The sequence below is a fragment of the Bos indicus genome, chromosome 1, assembly GCF_029378745.1.
Source record: "Bos indicus isolate NIAB-ARS_2022 breed Sahiwal x Tharparkar chromosome 1, NIAB-ARS_B.indTharparkar_mat_pri_1.0, whole genome shotgun sequence".
NCBI classification, from domain to species: domain Eukaryota; kingdom Metazoa; phylum Chordata; class Mammalia; order Artiodactyla; family Bovidae; genus Bos; species Bos indicus.
In genome coordinates, this window is record NC_091760.1 from 81,858,505 (window position 1) to 81,880,314 (window position 21,810).

General features: G+C 44.7%; 1 pseudogene; it reads right to left on the reverse strand.

The window, feature by feature from the left end:
• Positions 1-1,227: 1,227 nt before the first annotated feature.
• On the reverse strand, positions 1,228-21,552 carry LOC109562737 (nmrA-like family domain-containing protein 1; annotated as a pseudogene).
• Positions 21,553-21,810: the final 258 nt, after the last annotated feature.

The following is a 21,810-nucleotide window of genomic DNA, read 5'->3' on the forward strand; positions in this document are numbered from 1 at the left end:
GTACAGCCAAATAAATAAATAAATATTTTAAACCCAGAATGGGTTTCTTGGGCTTTCCAGGAATAAGCGTGTGGCTGGCCCAGAGTTACCCTAGCCTTGTACCAAAGGCTAAAAGAACCAGCCTGCCACCCCAGTGAACACACAGGGAGCCCAGGGGACCCGCTGGCCTACAGACACTTCCACCTAGGGGATGCTGAGGTTTATTTAGGAAGCAGTGGCCATTCTTCCTGCCTGGCCCACTAGATGAGTAATAAGCCACCTATTTTTAGTTTAGGGCTTTGTTTTTCTTTTCCTGTTTTAGAAATTTATCCATACCCATTTCTCAGGGTTGATAACTTAGGCCAAATCGAGTTGTTCCCTTGGGGAATAAGGAGAGTGCCCTTCAGAAAGGAGCATGGTCCTCAAGTTGACTGATTTCCCCTTAAGAATCAAAATTTGTCTGCAATAACCTCCATCATTTTCAACAAACACCACTGGATGCCTTAAGAGACAGAAAGGCTGGCGTCTGGCATTGCTGAGTGTCCTCTTCTGAGCCAGGTCCCAGGCCACTGTGCCCTTTCACACAGGCACCATCACCCTGTCCTTGCTCGGCCCCATCCGCTACCTGCCCCAGAGTAGTAGGGGTCAAGCCCTCTCCCGGACGTGGACAGCCTCTTGCACTTTAAGTTTCAATTGCTGGTTCTCACCACTCTCCAACCCATGCACCTATTTATTTCCCTTTCCTTGTAATGGTATGATCAGTTAACTTTATGCACACATTTAGTCAATCAACATTTATTGATCGCCTACCATGTGCCAGGTGCTGGGGTAAAAAGGGGTCCACATCTCTCACAGCCAAGAGGAAGGCTAGTAAGCAAGACAATTACAATATGGGATAGAAAAATGCTAAGCTAAAAAAAAAGAAAAATGCTAAGCTAGCAACAGAAAAGGACACCCTGGGGGCACTTCCATCACCTTCTTTTTCCACTTTACTACCTTTTGCCAGACATGGTCTCAAGCTCCTGGACTTTACCCACTGCACAGGCTCTGGGCTTCACTTGTCGCTAAGTAGTGACATAGCCCCCCTCTTGCCCTGGCATGACACAAACCCAACCACAAACTGAAAAGGGGCCATGGCAACCTTTGGAGAATGGACCACTCCAATAAGAAAACAGGAGGGGAGCAAGGCCTACAAATGTACCATTGGTGCTGGTGCTGAAAAGAAAGCTGTGGGATGGATAAATGAGGGGTGGGTGAGTGAAAAGACGAGTAACTGAGTGATGATTCAACAGCTGATTTAATGACTGAATCAGAGATGAGCTTCCAACCTTGAAGCAAAACTGAATTTCCATTTCCAACACTTGTTCACTGAACACCGAGTTCCCCAGAAAACCCTCTACAAAGATTTTTAAGAAAATTAAAATCACTTAAAACCTCACAGAGAAGTGACAACGCGCTTGAAAAAACTGGAGTTGTCTATGAGAGTTCCAGAAACAGGCCTCAAGGTCACTTATGAAGGAGAAAGCTGAGGGTCCCCCCATCCCCACTGATTTGTGAGAGGGAAGGAGCTCCAAGTTGCTCAGGCCGGAGACTTCAAGGCAACATGGCTGTTGGTTGGGAAGAGAGAACTACAAAGGGTGGCAGGCTGGGAGCTTCTCACTTAGCCTGACAAGTGTGCTACCTTTATTAGCAGCTGGAACGTTACTTGTGGGTCAATTACTGCGTCAATCAGCTCTGCAGCGTCCTACCGCCCGCCCCGGCCCCCGCCCCACACCCAACCCAGGGAAGCCTTCAGGGTACAACAACTGTATTCTAAGCTATCTGTTCTATAAACATAGATTTAGTGCTCTAGAGAAGACCAGGATCTGGGAGGAAGAACACTGCATTCTCAGAGGCCTGTGTGAACAGTTTAGGAGCTCTTCAAGGCTGCCTGGTTCTCTGAGATGAACTGGCTGAAGCTTTTGACTTTGGGATTCAGTCGGTGGGTGAGCTGAATGTCACGGTCTGGCTTCATTTGATAGAACCGACACATGTTGGCCATTTCCTTTGCTCCAGGAAATTCCAGCTTCTGGTAAGCCTCTGGGGTGATCTTTTAAGAACAAGTTAAAAAAGAAGGAAAGAAAAGAAACAACAGGAAATGTTATAGCCCTCATTTAAAGCAGTTGGAGAAGAACTTGTTCACTTTCATGATGATACAAATCCAAATTCTTTTGCCTAATCCCAAGACCCAAGAAACACTGAAATTTTTTTCATGGGCAATTTGGCAACATACTGACTTTCCTGAACCAATTTGGAGGCAAAACCTTATCTAAACTTATGAGAAGTTATTTATAGTCTTCATCCTGTTTAGTGGAAATTGCCCTGTCTTTCTCTGCAGAGATATTGATATGTTTGGTTATAGCGTCCTGCCCCAGCCCCTGATGGTGATACAGACATAAACCCATCTAAAAGCTGAAAGATTCTGAAAGCTGAATTGTTTCTGGCCACAAGCACTTGGGATAAGGTACCATGGGTGTATAGCCCCTTTATCTGACTAGTTTTCATATACATTTCCTCCTGGGATTCCTCAGCATTCCTTGGAGATCTTCAACCCATCAAGCCCTCCATGAAGCATCAAGGCACTAGACTCTCCATCCTTCCCTCCTGATTGGAAACAAGCATCTGAACTTCAGCCATGCAGCCTCTGCCAGGGCCAGGCCCAACAAACACTGCCCATCACACACCCACTGAGTCACCCTCTGTCACCCTCTGCAAAACCCTTCTGACACTAAGTGGATCTATAGTGACGCCATCTGCATCAACTAAGACCATTTCTTTCCTTCTTTCTTTCTTCTTCTTCTTTTTTTTTGACCATGATACATGGTATGTAGAATCTTAGTTCCCTGACCAGGGATCAAAATCTTGCCCCCTTCAGGAGAAGCTCAGAGCCCTAACCACTGGATTACCATGGGATTCCCATTAAGAACATTTCTAACTATTGGATCCAATATAATCAGTCTTTAGCCTCCAGCAATAAACTCTAACCTCGCTCCGAAAACTCTAACCTCTATCTGGCCTTAGAATAATGTGACAGGTGCAAACTCATATAAAACAATGACTGTCATGCCATTTATAATAATGAAAAATCAAGAACAATCTGCATATCCAAAAAATAGAGGAATGGTAAAATAAACTATGGTAACTATGGTACATCTACACTAGAAATATTATGCAGTCAATATTTTTTAAAAAATTGAATAGAAATATATGCTCATAATTTAATGTCAAGTGAAAAAGCCAGATACAAAACGGTACTTGGCATGTTGTTTTAATTTTATTACATATATATTGGGAAAAGACTAGAAGAAAATGTACAAATCTTAACAGTTACTATCTCTGATAGATTAAACAATGTGACTTTTATATTCTTTTTTAAAATAAATTTCTGTATTTTCTGCCATAAGCATTTCTCATTTTTGAAATCAGAAAACATTTTTAAATTTTAGTGAATTTGAAAATAGAACACCATCAAAGAAGCATGGAAGATGACTTCTAAAATGTCTGTCTCCTTGAGTTACTCTCTCATCCTGTAACTTTGGTAACTAATATTCCTCAGGAAAATAAGGGATTCTTTTCTGCAGGTTTTTGAAGAAAAGAGATTTGCTCTGTTGTGTCTCACTTTTCTGAGAGAACACTGTCCCTTTTGGAGTTAGACAGGCAGTTTCAGCCAGATCAGAGTTTCTGATGGGAGTTTATTCTGGGGAGTTCAGGAGTGGGGTCGGGGGTGAGGGGGTAGTCACTGAAGCAAATTAAGCAAACAGCGACCTTCTGAACAGACAGGGAAAGTCAGACTGCCAGGGCTGGAGCGCCACCTTGTGGCCACATGCATCCTTCCCCAGAGTACCGCAGCCTGTAAGCCTTTTTCTACTCCAGACAAGCACCAGTGGCTTTAAGTCAAAGTAGTTTCTAAGAACTGGAGAAGGAAATGGCAACCCACTCCAGTGTTATTGCCTGGAGAATCCCAGGGACGGGGGAGCCTGGTGGGCTGCCATCTATGGGGTCACACAGAGTCGGACACGACTGAAGCGACTTAGCAGCAGCAGCCCCTTCTTCTTTATAGAGTTCAGACCCCACAGACAAAATGAATACAAGACCCAAATGCAAAGTACTAGGAGAGGGGTCAGTCACTAAATAGTAAATTTGCACCCAGGGATAGATGACTTTGCAGATGTTCTCATAAGTACATCTTTTGAATGAGTGATGACTTCTTGGGCTTGGGAGTAACATTTTCTCCATGAAATTTGAGTGGTTTTCAGTAAGATCCCCAAATGTGGTTTTATAGCTGGATTGATACCTACAATAGTTTTCTCCCCAAAATATCTGTCGGCCTCCTCACAGGGCCAGTACCTGAACAGGTGAAATGGGAGTCTAGACAGCCTCTCAAGATTCACTGGCCCAAGAGATGCGATGAAAATGAAAACCAACCCTCTGCCCCTAACTCTAGGAAACATTCTAGATCAGATTCACCAAACTTACTCTTGAAGGGCTAGGTATAAATATTTAAGGCTTTTAGGCCATATGGTCTCTGTCACAACTGCTCAGATCTACCAATGTATCCTGAAACCAGCCAGAGGCAATACACAAACGAAAGTGTGGGTGTGTTCCAATCAATCCTAATTTGCAAAAGCAGACTCGAACTCTGTAAAAAGGAAGGGACTCTCTCTGCTCTGGAGAAATGTCAGTGCTGGGCAGAACCTGAGAAACTATCCAGACTACACTCTCCTTTCACAGATGGGAGAACAGCAGCCAGGAGAGGCAAAGGGCCGTGTTAGTTGATGCCTGCCAGCCTGAGGGAAGGTAGGGTCCTCCTTTCAGATGCGACAGTGTGCAGGCCAGGCACACACAGATGCACACTTCCTTCTCAGAAACACTGTTCTCTCTCCATCCTCGGACAACAGCTGCTTGGAGAAATGGCTGGAAGCACTCAGGATGAACCATTGCCCTCACTTCTCCATAAAAGGTCTGTCGTGGCCACACTCAAGCCCAGGCCATTCCAACCCAGTTCGTTATCGAGGGCTTACTAAATGCCAGACCCAATGCTAGCCTTTCCCACATGGGTCTCACCACATCCTCGCAACAAGCCTATGGCAGGTGTACTAATCTTCTTTAACATATCAACTAAGGGAGTCTGGAGAGGTTAAGTCTGCTTCCCAGGTGGCTCAGTGGTAAAGAATCCGCCTGCCAATGCAGGAGACTCAGGAGACATGGGTTCCACCCCTGGGACAGGAAAATCCCCTGGAGAAGGGAAAGGCAACCCACTCCAATATTCTTGCCTGGGGAATTCCATGGACAGAGGAACCTGGTGAGCTACAGGCCAGGGGGTCGCAAAGAGTCAGACATGACTGAACACGCACACACAACCATGGAGAAGTTAAGTAACTTCCCAAGAGTCCCCAGAGGGATAAGGGCAGAACCAGGACTTGCTCACTTCCCCAGACTGCCTCCAGTTCATTCCTGTTGATTCTAGAACTTGTCAGGCCAGCTCTATCGCTCCCTTCACCCATACGCAGTCTTGCCCAGACTCAAGGACCACCTTGAAGCTACTCCTTCCGTGAAACCTTCTCCTACCCTCTCTGACCGCCCGTAGAGCAGAGAGTGTGGGCAACACAATCAAGCACCACAGCGTTCTGCTCTTGTCTGATCACTGTGACGTCACATGTGTGAGATTTTCACCCCAACTCTGCTGTGACGTCCTCAAAGGTAGCACCAGGTATATAACAGGTCCTTGAGATATGCTTGTTATATGCCAAACACTAGCCTAAGCTCCCTGAATATACCCTAATTTTCACAAAACGCCCCAGGTAGATACTCTCATCCACTTTGTGAATGAGGAGGCCACAACTCAGAGAGGCTAAGTGCCTTGCCTGATGATGGCTAACTCTGGCACACTGGCCTGATCAGCAATGAGTCCCTGGGAGGGGAGGGATAGGACGGTGTATATGAGAACGTTGTACCTTGGTCTTCAGAGTCTAAGTTCTTTCCACCCAAAAGGAATTGCATTTTAATAAGCTGATTAATCTGAAGCCAAAGCAATAATGTCTTAAGGGTAGGATTCAGATGCACCAACAGATGAAGACAGATTCATGGAACAGGAATCCTCTCCAATTTCTTCCGATAGCCTCAGATCAACCCTGCTCAAATCTGTGAAAAGTCTCCCAGAATTTATAAGTTAGTGGGATGTGACCTCCTGTGATCATGTTTATGTTTCTTAAAAACTCACCTTTGCATCTCAGACTTCTTTCCCCAAACCCTTGGACAGAACATCAGCATACTGCTGTATGGTCAACGCTTCTGCACTGAGACCCACGGCCTTGCCCACAAACTCCTCTGGAGAATTAAAGATGCTGCAGACGACAGCTCCAATATCAGCAACCGAGATACCATCCATTGGTACATCCCCCATTGGCAGTGCTAGTTTAAAAAATAAAAAGATAAAAATAGCTAATTATGTCACATCCTTGGTAGGTCCCGTCAATCTGATTTAATCAACCAGTTAAACAAAAGGTATGGGAACACCATGTAACACTGAGTCGCTACCATCTATGCAATTATAAGGTTTGTTTGAGAAAATATCATAATACCTGGGTATTGATTTAAAAAAAAAAAAGAACTACCATTTACTAGGTATCTTCTTGGAGAAGGCAATGGCACCCCCACTCCAGTACTTTGCCTGGAAAATCCCATGGATGGAGGAGCCTGGTAGGCTGCAGTCCATGGGGTCGCTAAGAGTCGGACACGACTGAGAAACTTCACTTTCATTTTTCACTTTCATGCATTGGAGAAGAAAATGGCAACCCACTCCAGTGTTCATGCCTGGAGAATCCCAGGGATGGGGGAGCCTGGTGGCTGCGGTCTATGGGGTCACACAGTCAGACATGACTGAAGTGACTTAGCAGCAGCAGCAGCAGGCATCTTCTTAGTAAAGAAGGAATGGGTGAATTTAACTCAGATGACCAGTATATCTACTACTGCGGGCAGGAATCCCTTAGAAGAAATGGAGTAGCCATCATGGTCAACAAAAGAGTCCAAAACGCAGTACTTGGATGCAATCTCAAAAACGACAGAATGATCTCTGTTCGTTTCCAAGGCAAACCATTCAATATCACAGTAATCCAAGTCTATGCCCCAACCAGTAACGCTGAAGAAGCTGAAGTTGAACGGTTCTTTGAAGACCTCCAAGACCTTTTAGAACTAACACCCGAAAAAGATGTGCTTTTCATTATAGAGGACTGGAATGCAAAAGTAGGAAGTCAAGAAACACCTGGAGTAACAGGCAAATTTGGCCTTGGAATACAGAATGAAGCAGGGCAAAGGCTGATAGAATTTTGCCAAGAGAACGCAGTGGTCATAGCAAACACCCTCATCCAACAACACAAGAGAAGACTCTATACATGGCCATCACCATCAGATGGTCAACACCTAAATCAGATTGATTATATTCTTTGCAGCCAAAGATGGAGAAGCTCTATACAGTCAGCAAAAACAAGACCAGGAGCTGACTGTGGCTCAGATCATGAATCCCTTATTGCCAAATTCAGACTTAAATTGAAGAAAGTAGGGAAAACTACTAAACCATTCAGGTATGACCTAAATCAAATCCCTTATGATTATACAGTGGAAGTGAGAAATAGATTTAAGGGACTAGATCTGATAGATAGAGTGCCTGATGAACTATGGACGGAGGTTCATGACATTATACAGGAGACAGGGATCAAGACCATCCCCATGGAAAAGAAATGCAAAAAAGCAAAATGGCTGTCTGGAGAGGCCTTACAAATAGCTGTGAAAAGAAGAGAAGCGAAAAGCAAAGGAGAAAAGGAAAGATATAAGCATCTGAATGCAGAGTTCCAAAGAATAGCAAGAAGAGATAAGAAAGCCTTCCTCAGCCATCAATGCAAAGAAATAGAGGAAAACAACAGAATGGGAAAGACTAGAGATCTCTTCAAGAAAATTAGAGATACCAAGGGAACATTTCACGCAAAGATGGGCTCGATAAAGGACAGAAATGGTATGGACCTAACAGAAGCAGAAGATATTAAGAAGAGGTGGCAAGAATACACAGAAGAACTGTACGAAAAAGATCTTCACGACCAAGATAATCACGATGGTGTGATCACTCACCTAGAGCCAGATATCCTGGAATGTGAAGTCAAGTGGGCCTTAGAAAGCATCACTACGAACAAAGCTAGCGGAGGTGATGGAATTCCAGTTGAGCTATTTCAAATCCTGAAAGTAGATGCTGTAAAAGTGCTGCACTCAATATGTCAGCAAATTTGGAAAACTCAACAGTGGCCACAGGACTGGAAAAGGTCAGTTTTCATTCCAATCCCAAAGAAAGGCAATGCCAAAGAATGCTCAAACTACCACACAATTGCACTCATCTCACACGCTAGTAAAGTAATGCTCAAAATTCTCCAAGCCAGGCTTCAGCAACACGTGAAGCGTAAACTTCCAGATGTTCAAACTGGTTTTAGAAAAGGCAGAGGAACAGAGATCAAATTGCCAACATCTGCTGGATCATGGAAAAAGCAAGAGAGTTCCAGAAAAAGATCTACTTCTGCTTTACTGACTATGCCAAAGCCTTTGACTATGTGGATCACAATAAACTGTGGAAAATTCTGAAAGAGATGGGAATACCAGACCACCTGACCTGCCTCTTGAGAAACCTATATGCAGGTCAGGAAGCAACAGTTAGAACTGGACATGGAACAACAGACTGGTTCCAAATAGGAAAAGGAGTACGTCAAGGCTGTACATTGTCACCCTGCTTATTTAATTTATATGCAGAGTACATCATGAGAAATGCTGGGCTGGAAGAAGCACAAGCTGGAATCAAGATTGCTGGGAGAAATATCAATAACTTCAGATATTCAGATGACACCACCCTTATGGCAGAAAGTGAAGAGGAACTAAAAAGCCTCTTGATGAGAGTGAAAGAGCAGAGTGAAAAAGTTGGCTTAAAGCTCAACATTCAGAAAACGAAGATCATGGCATCTGGTCCCATCACTTCATGGGAAATAGATGGGGAAACAGTGTCAGACTTTATTTTGGGGGGCTCCAAAATCACTGCAGATGGTGATTGCAGCCATGAAATTAGAAGACGCTTTCTCCTTGGAAGGAAAGTTATGACCAACCTAGATAGCGTATTGAAAAGCAGAGACATTACTTTGCCAACAAAGGTCCATCTAGTCAAGGCTATGGTTTTTCCAGTAGTCATGTATGGATGCGAAAGTTGGACTGTGAAGAAAGCTGAGTGCCGAAGATTTGATGCTTTTGAACTGTGGTGTTGGAGAAGGCTCTTGAGAGTCCCTTGGACTGCAAGGAGATCCAACCAGTCCATCCTAAAGGAGATCAGTCCTGGGTGTTCTTTGGAAGGAATGATGCTAAAGCTGAAACTCCAGTACTTTGGCCACCTCATGCAAAGAGTTGACTCATTGGAAAAGACTCTGATGCTGGAAGGGATTGAGGGCAGGAGGAAAAGAGGATGACAGAGGATGAGATAACTCGATGGATGTTATTTTGAGTGAACTCTGGGAGATGGTGATGGACAGGAAGGCCTGGCGTATTGCAATTCATGGGGTCACAAAGAGTCAGACACGACTGAGCAACTGAACTGAACTGAAGCATCTTCTGTGTGTAAAAACCCCAATATCTCTGTTCAGCTCCAGATGCATTTGTCCCATGTCCTACTCAATATCCTTACTTAAATGTTTAATGACATTTTACATTTTAATGTTTAAAAGACATTAGAAACTCACTGTGCCCCAAAATGAATTCCTGGACAACCTGCTTCTGCTACAGACTTCCTTCTCAGTTAATGGCAACTCTATGATTCCAGTTTCTGAAGTTAAAAATCTTAGATTCAACCTTGACATTTGTCTCCCACCCCAGATCCTTTTTTTTTTTTTGTAGTCGTATTCATAGTGTCTAGAATTTGAAGACTTCTCACCATCCTCACTGGCATTACGCTAGTCTAAGCCACCATCTGAGAAGAGCTAACTCGTAAAAGACGCTGATGTCGGGGAAGATTGAGGGCAGGAGAAGAAGGAGGCGGCAGAGGATGAGATGGTTAGATGGCATCACCAATTCAGTGCACACGAATCTGAGCAAACTCTGGGAGATAGCAAAAGACAGGGAAGCTTGGTGTGCTGTAGTCTATGGGGTCGCAAAGAGTCAGACACAACTCAGCGACTGAACAACAAAGCCACCACCATCTCTGACTTGGTTTATTGCAAAGTTGGGCCCCTTATTTCCAATTCCACTCTTGCCCTTCCACAGTCTCTTTTCAACACAAAAGTCAGAGTGATTCTGTAAAAACTAAAGTTAGCTCATGTCATATCTGCCCAGACCCCTCCAATGGTTCTCTGTGTCTCTCAGGAGAAAAACCATGGCTTACAGGACCAGACCCTCTACTACCTCTGGCCTCACCTCCTACTCCCCTCTCCCCAAGCCCCCAACCTGCTCTGATCCAACCACACTGGCTGTTCTGTCTGCCTGAAAATGTCTTCCCCTGAATATTCACAAAGCCAGTTAGTTACCTCTATCAGAAGTTGCTCAGATGTCACCTTCTCAAAGAAGCCCACCAATCCCCTAATTTAAATTTCACACACCACGCTTACTGCTAACACTCCACATACACTTTACTCAGCCTTATTTTTTTAGAGCACTTATCGCTTTCTAACATATAATACATTTTACTTCTCTATTATGCTTCTCTGCTGTCTACCTCCTCGACCAGAATATGAGCTTAATGAGGGCTGATAAGTCGCTTCAGTCGTGTCCGACTCTGTGCGACCCCATAGACGGCAGCCCACCAGGCTCCGCTGTCCCTGGGATTCTCCAGACAAGAACACTGGAGTGGGTTGCCATTTCCTTCTCCAATATATGAAAGTGAAAAGTGAAAGTGAAGTCGCTCGGTCGTGTCTGACTCTTCACAACCCAATGGACTGCAGCCTACCAGACTCCTCGGTCCATGGGATTTGCCAGGCAAGAGTACTGGAGTGGGCTGCCATTGCCTTCTCCATTAATGAGGGCAGAGCTTTGTCTGCTTTGAGTGGTTTATTACTGAATCCCCAGTAAAGTAAAGTAAGTGACTGGCACGTTGGAGGCCTTCAAATATTTATTGAATGAATCAGTTAGCAAACATATTGGCTGGTTTAATCCTCAAAACAACCTTGAAACATAGCAATATCAGGGAGTTGCCTGAGGTTACTCAGCCAGCAAGCAGCAGAACTCAAGCCCTCATCCATCACTCCGAATTCTGTGCCCTTCCTACGGGTGGGCACAGCCTCTCACAGATTCCCAGAAGCCCACACTCCTGAGGCTGGAACCCAATGTGGACGTGATCTAGCCCCAGCACTGCTGGTTTTTAAACTGAAGAATCTAAGTCTATTGACTCACCCAGTGCCTTACAGTTAGAAAACAACAGGCCAGGACAAGAGTCAAGGTCTCTGAAGTCCAGTCCAGTGTAAAAGTGACTTAAGGTTTAGCAGCCAGGAACTAAATGTCACAGTTTGTCTTTTTTCAGCAAAATTAATCTCCTACCTGATATCTGGGTAGGCAAAATGTCTGCTCATTCCTCTGCATAAATTATAACATATATAAATTTATAAATATAAATTATAATTATAAAATATATAAATTTATAAATATAAATAAATTATATTATAAATAAATTACATCTTATAATTGTAAAAAGGCAGTCTCTGTTTTTGAGGCATTCAGAATCAAGTCTATTCTGACTCTGAGGTTTGCTTTTATTTGAAGATTGAAGTTCTTGGGCTGAGTTTAAAAGATGCTAAGGGACAGTGGTTCTGGAATTCTGTTCGCAGCCGGCCAGCGTCGCCTCTAGCTCGCTTAGCTCCAGCCAAAGAAGAAAGGGTTAAGTAAGGTCTCTATACCATGGCTCGTATGTAGGCAGATCAACCAGCGGTAAAGCACAGAGGAAGCAACTCACTACAAAAGCTGCTCGCAAGAATGCGCCCTCTACTGGAGGAGTGAAGAAACCTCATCTTTACAGGCCTGGTACTGTGGCACTCCGTGAAATTAGACGTTATCGGAAGTCCACTGAACTTCTGATTCACAAACTCCCCTTCCAGCATCTGGTGTGGGAAATTGCTCAGGACTTCAAAACAGATCTGCGCTTCCAGAGAGCAGTTATTGGTGCTTTGCAGAAGGCAAATGAGGCCTATCTTGTTGGCCTTTTTGAAGACACCAACCTGTGTGCTATGCCAAACGTGTAACAATTATGCCATAAAGACATCCAGCTAGCATGCCGCATATGTGGAGAACGTGCTTAAGAATCCACTAAGATGGTAAACATTTCAGTCTTTAAAAAAAAATTATCTTCTTCCTGCTACTGGTAGTTCTGAACGTTAGATATTTTTTTCCCATGGGGTCAAAAGGTACCTAAGTATATGATTGCAAATGGAAAAATAGGGGACAGAAATGAGGTATTGGCAGTTTTTCCATTTTCATTTGTGTGCGAATTTTTAATATAAATGTGGGACATAAAACATTAACGAATGTCAGAATGTTTCAGTGAACAAGTCTCATCAGTTCAACTTTATAACAATTATAAATAAACCTGTTAAATTTTTCTGGACAATGCTGGCATTTGGATTTTTTTAAAACAAGTAAATTTCTTATTGACTGCAAAAAAAGAAAGAATATGGTTCTGGAATTCTCTGGTGGTCCAGTGGTTAAGACTCTGCACTTCCACCTCAGGGGGCACGATTTCAATCCCTGGTTGGGGAACTAAGATCCCACTTGCCTGATTGTGAGACCAAAAAAAAACAATTTTTTTTTTTCCATTAAAAGAGTATGGTTCTGGAGTCAGATTACCAGAGTTCAAGTTCTGGTTCTACCTTACTATTGATCTTGGCAAAGTTAATCTATCTGTGCCTCAGTTTCCCCATCTGTGAAACAGACACCAAACACCCAGTAAGTCTTCAGTAAATGCTAGATATTCCCTATGGTGTGTGTGTAGGAGAAGGCAATGGCACCTCACTCCAGTACTCTCGCCTGGAAAATCCCATGGAAGGAGGAGCCTGTTAGGCTGCAATCCATGGGATCGCTAAGAGTCGGACACGACTGAGCGACTTCACTTTCACTTTTCACTTTCATATATTGGAGAAGGAAATGGCAACCCACTCCAGTGTTCTTGCCTGGAGAATCCCAGGGACAGCGGAGCCTGGTGGGCTGCCGTCTATGGGGTCGCACAGAGTCGGACACGACTGAAGTGACTTAGCATAGTATAGCATGGTGTGTGTGGTGGGGGCGGGGTGGTGGCAGGGAGCTATTCCCTATGGAGGGGGCGGCGCTTGACGGAAGGGAGAGGATGAGGCTCAGGGATACCTGAGGCTGGGTTTTACAAACATGAAAGAAAGTGAAAGTGAAAGTGAAGTCGCTGTCGTGTCCTATTCTTTGCAACCGCATGGACTGTAGCCCACCAGGCTCCTCCATCCATGGGATTCTCCAGGCAAGAGCACTGGAGTGGGTTGCCATTTCCTTTTACAAATGTAGGCAACTCAAATGGGACTGGATACCAGCAGAAGTTTAAAGCATCACCTCTTCACCTAGGGCCAATCTAATTCATAGATTATAATATCCTAGCTTAGAACCTGGGAAATGTCACGTGTGCAGGCTTCTGAAATCTGGTAGAGGCATAGGAAGAAGGGAAGTGGGGTAAAGCGATGTATCACATTTACATACTTATCTGGTCACCTGCTGAACTATTACCCAAGTCATCCGTGACATGTGGCAGGCACTCCAGGCTCAGATCTACTTTGACACGAGTTACGTCCCTGGTAAGTCTTAATTATTCGGCAGGGAAGAAAGACTGACTTGCAGTCACTGATTCTCTCACACTCCCTCCATGCTACAGAGCCACCCTGGACTATGGGCAAAGAAAATGTCCCCAAAGGGCAGGGGAGTGCTGGCCAGTGGACTGGCAGCATTGGAATTACCAGGAGTCCTGGTTAGAACTATAGTCTTGCAGGCCCCAGACCAGACTTATGGAACCAGACTCTGCAGGCAGGGCTGGAAACCCGTTCCCAGGGAGTCAGTGTCCCTCTCAGGATTCTCCCATCCAAGTACTAACCAGCCCAATCCTGCTTAGCTTGAGATCAGACAAGCTCGGGTGCATTCAGGGTGGCCATGGACCCTCTCAGGATTCTGACCCTGAGATCCAGGTCAAGAGAAGAATGTGTTCCCTGTGGCCACAGAAGGGCAGAGAGATGAGCTAGAAGGGAAAGTCATCTTGTCCAACTTTCCTATTAGACATGAGGAAACTGAGGCCTGAGGCCACATGGCTCACTGCTTATATGAGGAGCGTCAGCTGGATGAGACAGGAAGTGTAATCCTTGGTGTTTCCAGCCCAAGATCCAGCTTCCCGGGAAATCTAGGACAATGCTGGGCCCCTGTCAGCACTTCACCCAGAGCCAACCACACAGCAGGCACTCGGATGGCATGCGGAGAGAGGAAGGAGGGGAATAGGAGGCTGGGCAGCAGGAAAGCTGGTGTCAGGGTAGTTTCATTCCAACCCTCCACGTACCCAGGGTGTAGTAATCTCCATCAGAGGCCTTCACCGGTTTCAATGGGCCAAGAAAGTTTTCAAAGTAAGCTGCCACTCAGACGCTGGTCATGGGAACGCCAATGGACCAGAAATACTCCTCCACCTCTCCCTTCCCGTCAAAGTGCAGCACCTCCAGCTTGCCGTTTGTCAGGCGCTTGACGTTCTCCAGGCCGCTGTACACCACGTGCTTCAGACCCTGGCTCTTGGCAACATCAGCCACCACCTTGCCCTGAGGGACAAAGGTAGACGCCTTATAGAGAAGGTCGAATTTGCATGCAGACTGGGGGGCTGGTTCTGGGTCCTCTACCCACCCGCCTTTCTCTTACTGTGCTCCTTGGAGGGGATTTTCCCAGCCTCAGATCATAGGAGAGGCCACCAGGATCCAGGAGCAGAGGCTCCATTGTGTCAAAATGCTGAACCCATCTTCTGGTGCAAACAGTAAGGAATCCGGCCCCTGCCTCTGGGCTCAGTACTCTGTGATCCACTACCACATTATATATATATATAAGAAGCTCAGGGATACCTGAGAAAGCAGTGTGTGATGTTTTCTGATGATAGAGTATATCTGTTCACCATTTGGATACTGAGGGCAAAATGGAGGGAGATATATATGTATATAATTGGTTTTTATAAACACACACACACATACAAGCATGCATGGATGTACATATATTTTCTTTTTTGTAGTTTTAGTTCCATTTTTTTCAAAGCTCCTTCATCCTTCCTCTCCCTCTCTCTTTTTTCCTTCTTTTCCTCACAAAACCCCATACCAGACAGAGAAGACATAACTAATCTGGCTTAGGTTGAGAAAGTGAGACAGAGAAATGACTTGTACCCCTACATTCCACAGTGAGTGAATATCAGAATTAGAACTCAGAGTTCCTAAAATAAGCCCTTCCTAAATTTATCACTTAAAGACAAGCTGTAAGTGACGTAATTAACAGACATTCCTAAAATGGTTCAATCCTGCTCTTAATTTTTTTGAATTTTACCATTTCTGAAAAAGTCTGACCCCATTCATTACATTTTAAAAATCTAATCTTCATATTTTCTATTTAAACTTATGTATAATTTGCAAATAGTACTGGCATAGGGGAAGGGATCTTATAATACTACTATAAGTAGATCTTTTAATGACAGAAAAGTTCGCTGTACCCCCATGGTGATAACTACTTTCCAGAAATTCTATGGGCTCATTCCTGATATTCTACGTGCTCATTTTCATCTCTTTTAGCTGCTTTTTATTTCTAAATAACATGTTTATACTGCTAATTCTCGATTTTTCTCAGTTTAAGGAATCATCTACTAAATTTCTACTATAACAGATGAGCCTCATCATCAGCGCTCTCTCTCCCTCTCTCTGTCTCTCTCACATGGGCTTCCCTGGTGGCTCAGTGGTAAAGTATCCACCAGCAATGCAGGAGATGCAGCAGGAGAAGCGAGTTTGATCTTTGGGTCAGGGAAGACCCCCTGGAGAAGGAAACAGCAACCCACTCCAGTATCCTTGCCTGGGAAATCCTCTGGATAAAAGAGCCTGGTGGGCTACAGTCCATTGGTCGCAAAGAGTTGGACATATCTTAACAACAGCACAACAGTATTCTCACACATACAGCCCACCACCACCATAACCATCACATACATACACAACTGCCTTTTTTTCATCCTCAGAATATCATATTTGGGGCTACATCATTCATCAGTGCTAACATGGGTGAAGCAGACCCACGCGATATTTTATGGTCACATTCACCTTTTCTACAAATTTTCATTTTCCCTGGAGTTCATCCTTGTGGCTCATTTGCTTGTTTGCTTACTTCTTTTCTTATGTACCCATTGCTAATTCATTTCCAAATTCTATGCCGGAAGTCTAAACATAGTCCTTCCATTTTGTTCTTCCCATTTCACTCTCAGAGTAACCTTAATTCATGGGATGTCCTTGCTGCCAACCCTCACATGCCATCGACAACAAACGGTAAGAATCAGAGGCTCTAAAAGCTGGCTTCACTACACGACCACTCTCAGATCTCCAAGGTCACCTCTGGACAGATGTCACATGACACTGATTTTACAGTCACCTAATAATCCACCTGAAGTACATGGATTTCATAAATGCCAGAGGGAAGTGATGGGGTGAGGCCCACCCCCTTCCAGGGAGGGGAGCATGGCCAGGCAGGAAAAAAGAAAGGGCTTGAACATGGGTCCCACCTGACACACTTCTTTCTCTTTGCTGAAATGGTCCCAGGAGTTGGTTACCAGGAAGGCCCCATAGGCTCCTTTCAAGGCAGCCTCCACCGATGCTTTGTCATTCAGGTCCCCTTTAACCACCTCGGCCCCAAGGTCCCGGAGCACCTGCGCCTTTGGTTGGGTCACATCTCGGGTCAGCGCTCTCACCACATACTTTTTGCCCTCCAACATGGCCCGGCCACAGAGCCGCCCTGAGCTCCTGCAGAATTGGGGAAGAAAAAATACAGAAAGGATCAGGAAGAATGTTCACTAAAAGAAGCTGATTAAGGAATCCAATTACTCAGAGTAAAACTGCTGCTCTAACTACTTCAGGAGGCATTCCCATGGCTTGCAAGAGCGGTTTTCAAATTAGGTTTCTCACAGCGTTCTCAGAGGTAGCTTAGCAGAAGCCATGGAGGAGAGAAAGAATGGGGGAGCCCGGAGGCAACAGGGAGGCCAGGGGAGCAGGGGACCAGAGCCTCCACCCCAGAGTCCACTGAGCAATTCTACTTTTAACTGGTCAGGCTCCGCTGTCCATGGAATTTTGCAGGCAAGAATGCTGGAATGGGTGCCATTCCCTTCTCCAGGGGATTTTCCCAACCTGGGGATCAAACCTGGGTCTCCCACATTGCAGGTAGATTCTTTACCATCTGAGCCACAAGAGAAGCCTTAACCGGTCATAGGTTTCATTTTTTAGGTTCTTCATAGAGTTTTACTTTCAAAAGAAGTTCCTATTCTATTATTTTTTTTTAAAAGTTGAAAATGCAGAAGTTTCTTTTTATGATGTTTAAGACTGTTCATGATATGATCATCACTCACCTGATTAACCCACTTTACAAATATTTACTGAATGTCCTATGGGGGGGTGCCACATACTCTGCACATTCACTGATATTTGGGATCCTCCATCAAACTGGTCCCATATCTGTCCTGAACTTTGTGTGTGTGGTTCAAAAAACATCTTCCGTTCTCTCTCCTGCCTAGCTCCCTGAGAGGCTGCCCTGTATGGACTCCATCAGTGGGCTCTTTTGCCTTCAGTCTGGGTCTGGCCAGAGGAGAGCATCAACAGGGGACCCAAGGGTTGGAGCAGAGGTGACCCCTTCACACTGCTGCTCTTCCCAGGGTTTGGTCATCTCTCTTATCCTTTGGTCCTTTTGTGTTGCTTACTTGGTCTTTCTGTTCTTTCCCATCTTTACTAAATTTTCTCAACTTCTCTGAGAGAGTGTGGCACTTCTTTTTGGGGGTACCCCAACTGATAGATTATTGATAATCCTGTCAGCCTGCCGTTCAGTGGACTTTACCTTTGGATCCTTAGCCAGTTTTGTGCTCTTGTACTGAATATGAATGGATAGCCAAAGTTCATCAGATGTTCGAGGAAAGCCTCCAGCATGAAAGGTAAAACGAAAATAAACAAACCGATAAAAAAGAAAAGATAAAAAAAGGCAGGGAACAGAAGAAAATTTTTAAAGAATTAATATCCTCAGAGATTGGAGAAGATATTACATTGAGAACACTATTTCTGAAATGCTGCCTCTATAAAAATTAAAAATCAATTTAAAAAAATCTGTTGACCTTATTAGTTTGCTAGAACTGCCATAACCAGATTCTACAGAATGGGGGTTTAACCAACCCATATTTTTCACACCCCTGGAGGCCAGAAGTCCATGAACAAGGTGTCCTCGGCTGGCTTGATTTCGCCTGAAGCCTCTCTCCTCGGATTGTGAAAAGAGAGGCTGCTCACTGTGTCTTCATGTGGGCTTTCCCGTGCACACTTGAGCCCCTCGTGTCTCTGTGTCAAACTTCCTTCTTCTCAAGAGAACAGCGGTCAGATTGGACTGTGGCCCACTCTTATGGCCTCACTTTAACTGAACCACCTCTTTAAATGACCTCTTTAACAATACAATAACACATTGTATATGTGCAAATACTGTCACATTCAGAAGTACTAGGGATTAGGGTTTCAACATACAAACTTGGGGAGGGACACGGTGCAACTCAAAACACTGACTGTTGTAATTATTTCCTTATGACTGTACTGTAACTTAAAGTTCACCTTGGAGACAAATTGTTTACTCTTTATCCCCGTTTGCCAATCATGTTTTGAGATTAGTTCCTGGAACACTGCAAGCTTTCAATATCTGTTTACTGAATGAAAGAATCAGTGAATGAAGGAAGTACAAATAATGAAACCTCTGTGCTCTGCATTCTCAGCTTTCAGATGGACAGTCTTTGCCTGGACCCACATAAAATGGAGAAGCAAGCGATATGGACAAGTATGAAAAAATAAAAGGAGTTGAACCAAAACCAGGACTGGCTCTCCTAATCACACCCACTTTGATGTCTCATTAAGACTCTAACCAGGGGACAAATTCAGCCATATTGGCTGTGCTCCCTTGCAGGTGAGTCCATGAAGAGAGCAACATTTTAATGGCAGACACTGGAGATGATGCTCAAGAGTTTGACATGCAAACGCATCCACAAGTAACGGTTAACACTTTCCCTATCACATTTAATTAGGCATCTTGTATTTTTACCTGCCAAACTAGTAACCCTTTCCCAAATTCCCAAACACACACCCAGAAATCCAAGGTTATTGAACAAAGGATTAAAACTGGGCAGTAAAGCAATCAGCACACCTCCTCAGCCAACTGCAAGTCAACTTTCTTCAACTTTAACACCTCTAACCTGATTCCTTTAGGAGCCACTCCCAAGGCTCTTACCATCCTTCTACTCTGAATGCCTAGGCAGCAACTCAAGTTTAAAGAGACTGAAACAGGGCTCCTGACTTGTCTTGACCTGCTGCCTCCAGGTCCTCCCCATTTCAGTGAATCACAACTTTATTCTTTCAGTTGCTCAAGCCAGAACATTTAGGAGTCATTCTTCACCTCTGATATCTGACCCATCAGGGAACCAAGTCAATGCTCCGTAAAACATATTGGGATATGACCACTCCTTAGTCTAAGCCACTGTCAATCATGCCTGGTTTAGGGCAACAGCCTCATAAGTCTCCCTGCTTCAGCCCTTGCCCCCTACAGCTTCTTCACCAAACAGAAGCCAATATGAAACTTTAGCACCAAGTCTTATCATGTCACAACTCTGCTCAAAACCCTTCAGTGATTTCTCATCTCTTTCAGGAAAAACCAACAACTTCACTATTGCCCTAATACGATATACAATCATCCCCTCATCTGATTGCCTTTTTTTTCCTTTTAAAGTCAGTGTCATACCTGGCTCTTGGAGTTGTTTTGGGGGCAATGTGGGCAGCTTCTGTGCTGGGTCTTCCCTGCTGTATGGGCTTTCTCCAGTCCAGGCTAGTGGGAGCTACTTTCTAGTTGCAGTATGAGGGCTTCTCATTTTGGCGGCCTCTGTTGTTGCGGAAGACGGGCTCTAGAGGGTACAGGCTTCAGCAGCTGCGGCAAACCGACTTAGTTGCTCTGCAGCATGTGGGATCTTCCTAAACCAGGGGTTGAACTGTTTGGTGTCTCCTGCATTGACAGGCAGATTCTTTACCACTGAGCCACCTGGGAAGCCCATGGCTGTTGGTTTCTTGATAATTTACTTCTCTTTTCTCCCCACTTTAGCACTTGCCTCCCTTCAGACAAAACCCCTGTCCTCATAGAGCTTCTATCCTAGTATGGAGAGAAGATGGTAAAGGAAGAAATCAAGCAGGAAGGGGAGTCAGACGGTGGCAGGGTGGAGTGAAGTTGCCATATTAAAAAAGGAAAGTCTGGAGAGCGGTTATGGAGAGGGCTTGGAAGACATGAGAGAGAAAACATCGTGGGTGACGAAGGAAGGAAGATTATTCTAGGCTGAGGGAGCAGCCAGTGCAAAGGCCTTAAGTTGGGAGTGTGAGGAACAGGCAGAGTGGCAGAGGGAGAATGGCAAAGGAGGAAGTGCGAGAAGGGTCTTGCAGGCCAATAGTCGGGCTTTCGTTTCACTTGAGTGATGTAGGGGGCGCTGTTACGGGGTTTTCAGCCGAGACCTGCCATGATCTGAAGTTTCAAATAGATCATCAAAAGGCAGGAATGAGAACTGACAGACGGAGAGTGAGCTGATTGGAAAGATTGGCAAAGATAGGTCTAGCTGTTGGAGAACAGATTGTGAGGGAGGCAGAGTGGAAGCAGAAATGCCAGTTTCAGGGCTCGGGCAGCTGTGCATGAGAGAAGTCCGGGCATGCGTTCTCCTAATCCCCACCCACTCCGTCCTTTCAGAGTCCTTCCAGTACTGGTCAGGACGCAGTTATCTTCTGCATGCCCATGGCCTTCTCACATTTGCTCCTTGTGTTTGTCAGGAAGCGAGTGGAGAAAAGTCTGTAGCGGATAACTTGTGCTGAAATGAGACTTACACCAACAAATCAGCCCATGATCAAGAACAAGACACTATGTCAGATGTCCTTGTGCCTCTGAGATCATTTCTGAACAAATCAAGTCAAATCACCCTGCCCCTTTACCACATCAGAAATGCAAGCAAATGATAGACTTTTCTCAATTTTCTCCAAAGGGCTCTTTGTTCAGTTTATGCTTGCAGGCTCTGAAATTAAAAACAGGAAAACAAGAAAGTAAGCCAAGTCAGCACACACTTTTAAAGTAAGAAGTTTTTTACCTGTTGCTCCAAACACTGCAATTATTTTCTTGCTGGTCATGTTACCAAACAAAGAATCAATGCAGTAGCAGTACTTTCCCCCGAACCGCGACAGCAGCTGAAATGCAGTATCTGTCGCGTGTGAGAATTTTAAACCTTTCTGATTACCACACCCACCGCTGACTTTGTCCCTGCCTTGTAAAAACTTTTGTTATCACCACCTAACTAACTCACTCTGACACTGCAATTTTCTAAAGGAGGTTTCATTTATTCACTTACTCATGTGTTCAGCAAATGTGTAGTGAGTACTTTTGGTATACTAGGCACTGAACTAGAGGCTCTGGTAAGGGAGACAGACTAGTAAGTAAAAGAAAAGCAGAGAGAAATGCAGAGGGAACGTAGGTCCTGGAGGG